We start from the raw sequence: 6,948 nt of genomic DNA on the forward strand, positions 1-6,948 counted from the left end.
TCATCCTTTACTTTTTGAAGCCTTGTTTTTCTCTCCAAACTGCCACTGTGCCTTCCGCTGTCTTGTCTGCCTTTCTTTCCTTGACGCACATGTGCAGCAGTGGTATTCGGGGTCAGCCGTGAGGTCACCGGATATGTTATGCCCAAACAGTATCACGGCTAGCCGGCTAAGTAGCTTGAAAGTTTGGGAGCATTTTTCAAAAATAAACGATGCAAAATCTGCAAGGCAGAACTTGCCTTCCATGGCAGTACGACGGGGATGCGCGAGCATCTTAAAAGGAAGCACGTCGTGGCTGATTCAATTTCTGACAGAGGGACAGTCGTCTAGGTAAGGTAATTGGCTAGTTAGCTGCTAACATTAACGTCAACAGTGAGCTATTTACTTAACAGCGATGTCATGTTTGAATAGGAAATGTGATGATGCTAATATTTCATAACGCTATGTTACCGTGCTAAAAAATACGTTCCTCTTCAATGGACAACTTTGTTACCAAGCCAACAACAGGCACACCTCGGCAAGCTTCCTGACAGAAGCTATTTTGAATCTCTCTCTCTCTCTCTCTCTCTCTCTCTCTCTCTCTCTCTGCAAACACAATATAGCACTTTGTATTACAATTTAACACATTCCATGATGACATAATTGAGCAATCAATAAATGAATCTTTGTTAAAGCATGTCATACAATATACTACATAGAGAGACAGTGAATGAGTAACCATTATATGATGGTTTTGTAGGTCAAGTAATTCAGCTAATGAACCATTTACGCATCTGGTCATGCACACCTTCATCTTTCGTGCTATTTAACTCATGTGCATTGAGTTCTCATATGTAAGAGAGTACTCAACAAACAGCCCAATAATTATGTTTATGCAGTCATGGCTCAACTCTGCCACAGTCTGCCATTAAACATTAATTGCTGTCATTCACACAACTGTTTCAATGCAGTTTCACTCACATGGTAGATCAAGACTAATGCTACAAAGCAGCAGCATGACCCTCTCCCCTCCCTAAATGTCCTGTTTTCTACAGTTCTCCCATCAAAAAGGCAAAATAGAAAAAGAAAAAAGTATATTTTCTATTCTGGGAAGCAAAGGTGAATGTTTGTGAACCAAGTTTAGACCTATACTTGCAACTATTTTTGTGGTGTTATGATACAGAAGAAGAGCAATGGGTTCCTTACACATCCTCAACAGTGTTTTTTCTCCTCTGGCCCTGCATGCTGGAGAGTTTAAGTAATTTAAACTTCTAACGTGGACCTTTGTGTGACATATATTGACAGACAAAGGTCTTGAGGCAACAGTTTTTCAGTGAGCTCCACTCATTTGCCTTCATTTTTATAACTTTGGAACTTTATTCGGAGCAACATGTGTGTATGTTTGTGCATGTTTCTATTCCATTTGGACCAGTGGGTGGTGAAATTGTTATGTCTTGCTGACCTCACTAGTCACCCTAACAAAACCATAGCAGGATCGATGTTAAGTTGTCAGCCTCAAATGATAGAGACCTGTTAAGCGGTTTACAATAAGTGAGATGTAGTGAGGTCAAGGTTCAGAAGTGGGAGAGTGTAAAATGATATTTGAAAAGTCATGATGTGTTCAATGGCCTGCACACAAGCAAGAGAAGCGGGTTGAAAAGAAAGAACACCAAAAATCATTTTTTGATGTAGACTGGTTGGTGACTTCTGAAAATTGTTGATTTACTATAGAGGAAAAGGTCATAGGATATTGCAATCTATTACAGTATAACCCAATGTATCAACAGCATATCAGAAATATTTCTAAAACTCAAACTATTCTATCTTTCAAAGACACAGAGATGACTTTACATGCTTCATTTCATTGCACCTTTATTATTACAATGACCTTTCCACCTGCCTAAACCAAAAGTCTATTGATCCATGGTGCACAGAACTTCGCTGCAAGACTACTAACCAGGACTATAAAACATGACCCCGTCAGTATGTTTTTAGAATTGATTTTAAGATTTTACTTATTACCGTTGCAGCTCCCCATGGCTTTTCTCACAGCTCCATATAAGACCTGTTACCCTGTGAACCAACACCTACAGCTAGATCCTCAGGCGGAGGAAGTCTTCTTCATGTTGCACATACCAGACTGAAATTAAAAGGGGAGAGTGTATGCAGAGAGATCTTCACCTCTATAACAAATAAAGTTTGTCATCATCAAAATCCATTCAACTACTGTCAATAACTGTGAGGAAAATCCAACAATCTCTGTAAAAGTATTTTACTTTGAAAAAAGTAGTGCATGTAATCCTACATCAGTTGTATGCTGGCTATCCACAACAGTAATACAGTACCATGATGAAAAAACTCAAACAAGCCTACCAAAAATCAAAGACTACAACAACCACCAAAGCGGCTCTGACAGAAAAACTAGCAAGTGTTAAGCTACACTGACTGTGGTCTTCACCCACAGATGGGCGGATGCTGGTAGTGCTGGCAAAAAGGGATCAGCAGTCGGGCTTTAAGAGGCTATCATAAACTGAAAAGCTGAGAGCTGTATGCATCCACCGCTAGTTGAGACCCCTGCAGAGGGTAAGTGGCTCCTTGCATAGTCACTTTAACAACTTTTGGCTGGCTTACATCACTTAGGGTTCATATCAGCCATCACCATGGTTGTGCGAAAGCAGATATTCCACCCCCATTCAGAAGGACTTGTAATTTGTTTTTCATCATGAAAAAAAGTACATGAATGGGAGTGTCACATGGACGTTTTAAAATTGATGCATAAAAAGGGAATCTCCCTGGACTAATTACAAAGCAATAAAAAAGGGTAGAACATTCATTACATTTTATGGGCCACTTCTGAGAAACTGATATTAACTCTGTATTTTATACCAAAGAGCATGGGCCCTAAGTGTTCCTAAAAATACTGCACATAACTTTGAGTACTTTAACACATAATTAGCCTGTCATTTTACCTTAAGTGCAATTAAGATAATATTTTAACTACGTAGCGGAAGGCTAATGCATGTTCTGAGGTGATTAGTAAATGATATAAGTGGCTTGTGTTATAAAGATGGTAACATTTAAGTCATTAAGTCACTTTCCATGTTAAAGCTGGCTGACAGGAGAGTAACAGCTGGAAGAATGAAGCTGGCCATTTAGCCATCTATTTGATAGGTCCTTTGTGTCTTTGTTGACAGCACCCTGTTATTCTATGGATAACCTTGGGAGGGTAATGTTTAGCAACACCACCCGAGGGTTTGTATTTTACCCCAGCTGTTTGCCCTAGAAGATGGTTTCACATATAGTATGATGTAACATCAATTTTCATGGTATTTTCCCCCGAGGGGTGAAATATTGATCTTCATACCTTGCAGCACACTCGCATGAGGTAAACTCAAACGGAGGGGGGAAAAAAGTGAATTAGCCTTTTCAGCAACTGAGAATTTATATCATGCTCATAATAATAGTGATTTTGTCTGCAGCCATCGGAACAAACTCATAAATTGTCTCATCTGTATTCCATCTCCAAAGCTGCTATCTCCGTTATATCTTGCAGCGACGGAATGATATGTGTAGGATTTATTAATAAAACATACAGTGTCTTTTTTATTTTTATTTCCGGCTGTCCTCCTAACCTGTGATCATTTCAATGACACAGGTTGTCCCAGGAAACCAGATGACAATCACATGACTAGAGGTGAGCCCACTATAAATGTCCTTCCCAGCAAGCAGCCATAAAAACCTTCACAGAGTGCAATTAGATTGAGACTATATATCTTCACGTACCAGCCAGATCAATAAAAGTGACATAGCTATAGCGGGGCGGCGGGAGAGATGGCAACACCTTTATATTGTGATTCATTAAGCCATTAATGAGGCATTTTATAACATGTCAGCTTGGTGATGATTGACGAGGCTTTATTTATTTGTTCAGTACAGAAAGATTTCACAGATCCTGCCTTGCTTTCTTTATCAAAGCTGGAAAACACTCACATTTTAAAGCAGTAAATTGTATAGAAAAGAGAGCTTTAAGAAGCAAATGAGTAAGATATCCGGCTTTAGCCATCAGAATTAATAACTAGAATCTGTGTGAAATTGGACACATTAGCTCAAAGGTATCAGATATAAAGCTTCAAGCCTAAAGTGCTTTTGATTAATCATGAAATGGCTCGGGCTCCTAATGTGCCTTTGTATTCAACTTATAATGAGCATAAAAATAGTGTAATGGGAGCTTTTATGCATGATTAAGTCTTTGGAAATGGATTTTGTGTATAATAGTTGTGATTTGGGTTCATTTTAGTGCACAGCATAAAAGGTAAGGAACCAATCATCGATGCAAGACAAGGTGAAGGATAATAAGAGACAGGATGAAGAGCAGGAGGAACCGTCTGGTATTCATCTCCAGGCGCTGAGACGAGCTGGCTGACAGTGCTGACATTCGATCCCCAGCGCACCTGATAGGGCAACAACCATCATTGAGCAGAGTTGAGTGTACCGAACTTGAACTGTATTGAGCATGGCGCGAGTGCAGTTTGGAGGATTAGAAACAGGAGACAAGAAGGTAAAAATTGATTGTACATTTGCTGAGACGAGGAAGGGGCAAAGCTTTGCAAATGCCAAGAAATCTCAAAGCTGCGCAGAGGCTGGGGGATCCATGCATTTGAGCATTGTGTACTTGATGGAGGAAAATGGCATGTCGGTGAAAGGAGCTGTGATTACAGGACTTTGGATTGTAGCAGGAGAGGTTCTTCATTACCCAGATTGCCCGTGGTCACCCAACAGATGGATCGATGCTGCAACACAGCCTCATTCACAGGAAATATCCTCTTTTTCTGAATCAACAACTCCAGCCTGTTTCCAAGGAATTAACACCATCATAAATAATGCAGAGTCCTCTGACTTTCTCTAAATGAGCCAAACTGAATCCACACTGAGCTCACATCTAATTATGTGTGTTACCAAACATGATAAGCTGTTGGCTTTTTAGGGAAATGTTCAGTTTAATGTGACAACAAGCCCAGCCTAACATGTCCTTATGGTACCGTTAGTGCAGCAACAGCAGCCTTTTTGGCATCATGCATATTATATATGTTGTTCTTATGTTCCCATCAATACATGCATGCATGGTAGCACATTTAGGCATTCATGTACTGTACATGAATCTTAGATTATCTTAGATTATTTTAACCCACTTTAAATTAAAATTTTAATGTAATTTTTAATATATTTCTAATTTTCCTTTTCTTTTCTGTTTTATCATATTTGTCATTTTAATTATGTTCTTTTATGCTTGTCTGAATGTCTCCAATGCTTTTAATGTGTTAATGTAAAGCACATTGAGTTGCCCTTGTGTATGAAATGCGCTATACAAATAAAGCTGCCTTGCCTTGCCTTGCCTATGGGTACAACACTTAATATTTCATGCATGTCTCAAGTTGCCTAAAGAGACTTAAAGCCTAAACCACAGGATGCTCTTTGCAGGAAACCTCATCCTGGAACACACATAAGGGCTAGATAAGGGCCTGTGTCCACTGACAACGTTTTTTGCACTAGCAGGGCTCAAGGCCTCACCTAATGCTTCTAACCGATAACTATAATTGCTTAAAAAAAGTTGTCTTGCTGCACTCCCACTTCCTGTTAAACCTGGGGTTGGTAGCCTCGGAAAAACTATCATGAATTTGAATGTAGCATTTCCTCATGACTGCTTCTAACCCCTCCCCTCCTCCACCTGGAGCTCCTCCAAAACGACGCCCAAAATGTACGCGCAGGAGGCAGGCAGAACGGCAGGACGGGATGTGAATGGTTTAAAATTTTGGCACCCAAAAAACAGTGATTGGTTAGTGTTTTCTCAGGTTTACTCCGGCTGTAGATAGCAGCTTTTTTTACCTCTTTTTTAGGAACACTACGTATTGATTGCCATCAGGACATAAAGATCATTTTAACCAGTATAACAAAAAGTGTATCTAAATCTGATTGGCAATCCCAGCTTTAAGTCTGTTTTGAATTTCTCTGTATGCTAAATAGTATATAAGTATGTATAGTAATATGTTAAAACAATGGAAAGGAAATGTGCTCTGGCATTAGTTGAAGGAATTAGGAAATTGCAACCTGAAGGAACAAGTCAGGATGCAAGGGATAAACTGTGTGAGGAAAAGAAAGAAAGCATATCACCCACTGCAAGAGATGCATCTGTATGATGCCTGTTCCAGGGCTTATCTCAGACTCAATAGGGTCCAATTTGAGATCATTTTGGACGAGAGTGGCCCATCCAACGAGTAAATGCAGACCGATTTTTAGGGAGACCATCAGCCTAGCTGGAAGGCTCTGCTTTTACCTGAGGTGTGTGTACGTGTGTATGTGAAGTCACTGATCTTTATTTGTCATGAAGAAAACACACATGATGCTTTTAAGAAAGGGCAGAAGGAAGCAATGAGCTAATCTGATCCTGCCATTTTCTTCTGATAACAGATCATTTTGAAAAATCCGTTTTCTCTCAACAAAGCATAAATATCAGAAAAACTAAAAATGCAAAAGACACAAGAAACAAAATAAATTCATATTCACATTTTCATTGATGTACTGTTTGAGCTCTTCCATTGTATAACTGTCAATAAGTGTTTATAAATGCATTTGATTAATTAATAGTATTGCACTTTTTTAATACCACATCAAGGTTGTTTCACAGGGTGCCCCAACCTCTGCCTTTGTTGATAACAAAGCTGGTATAGGAAGTCCAACCTCTTCTTGATTTTGATTGGTCAGTGAGGGAGAAGTGACATTGCTGAGTACCACAGGCGCAGCTACAACATACATCTGAAGCCCAGTGAGGTTTTAGACTGAGGGCACCTTGGTTTTGTACAGAAATAACGCAATGGCAGCACAAAAACACCCACTGTTGGTGGAATTCAGCCTAATACAATTAATTTTAATTTAATTATTTTTTTTTAATAACCTGATGGTTAGTCTGTTTTCTAA

General features: G+C 39.4%; 1 long non-coding RNA gene across 1 annotated transcript; it reads left to right on the forward strand.

Annotated features, from left to right (window-relative positions):
* Positions 1-230: 230 nt before the first annotated feature.
* LOC117819532 lies at positions 231-2,194 on the forward strand. Its single transcript, XR_004632566.1, has 2 exons — positions 231-327; positions 2,007-2,194. It is a non-coding gene; the product is annotated as an uncharacterized LOC117819532 (long non-coding RNA).
* Positions 2,195-6,948: the final 4,754 nt, after the last annotated feature.

Source organism: Notolabrus celidotus, chromosome 9 (assembly GCF_009762535.1).
Source record: "Notolabrus celidotus isolate fNotCel1 chromosome 9, fNotCel1.pri, whole genome shotgun sequence".
NCBI lineage: Eukaryota > Metazoa > Chordata > Actinopteri > Labriformes > Labridae > Notolabrus > Notolabrus celidotus.